The sequence below is a fragment of the Trichechus manatus genome, unplaced genomic scaffold (genome assembly GCF_000243295.1).
Source record: "Trichechus manatus latirostris isolate Lorelei unplaced genomic scaffold, TriManLat1.0 scaffold00181, whole genome shotgun sequence".
NCBI lineage: Eukaryota > Metazoa > Chordata > Mammalia > Sirenia > Trichechidae > Trichechus > Trichechus manatus.
The window spans coordinates 4,416,889-4,417,145 of record NW_004444117.1 but is presented as its reverse complement, the minus strand read 5'-3'; positions in this window follow the sequence as shown (position 1 = coordinate 4,417,145).

Below are 257 nucleotides of genomic sequence, written 5' to 3'. Positions count from 1 at the left end.
AGATGAAAGTTTACAGAGCAGATTAGTTTCTTATTAAACAATTAATACACATATCATTTTATGACATTGGTTGCCACCCCATGACATGTCATCACTCTCCCCTTCTTGACCTTGGGTTCCTGTTTACCAGGTTTCCTGTCCCCTCCTGCCTTCTAGTCCTTGTCTCTGAGTTGTTTTGCCAATTTAGTCTTGTTTTGTTTTATGGGCTGGTCTAATGTTTGGCTAAAGGGTGAACCTCAGAGTGACTTCAGCAATGG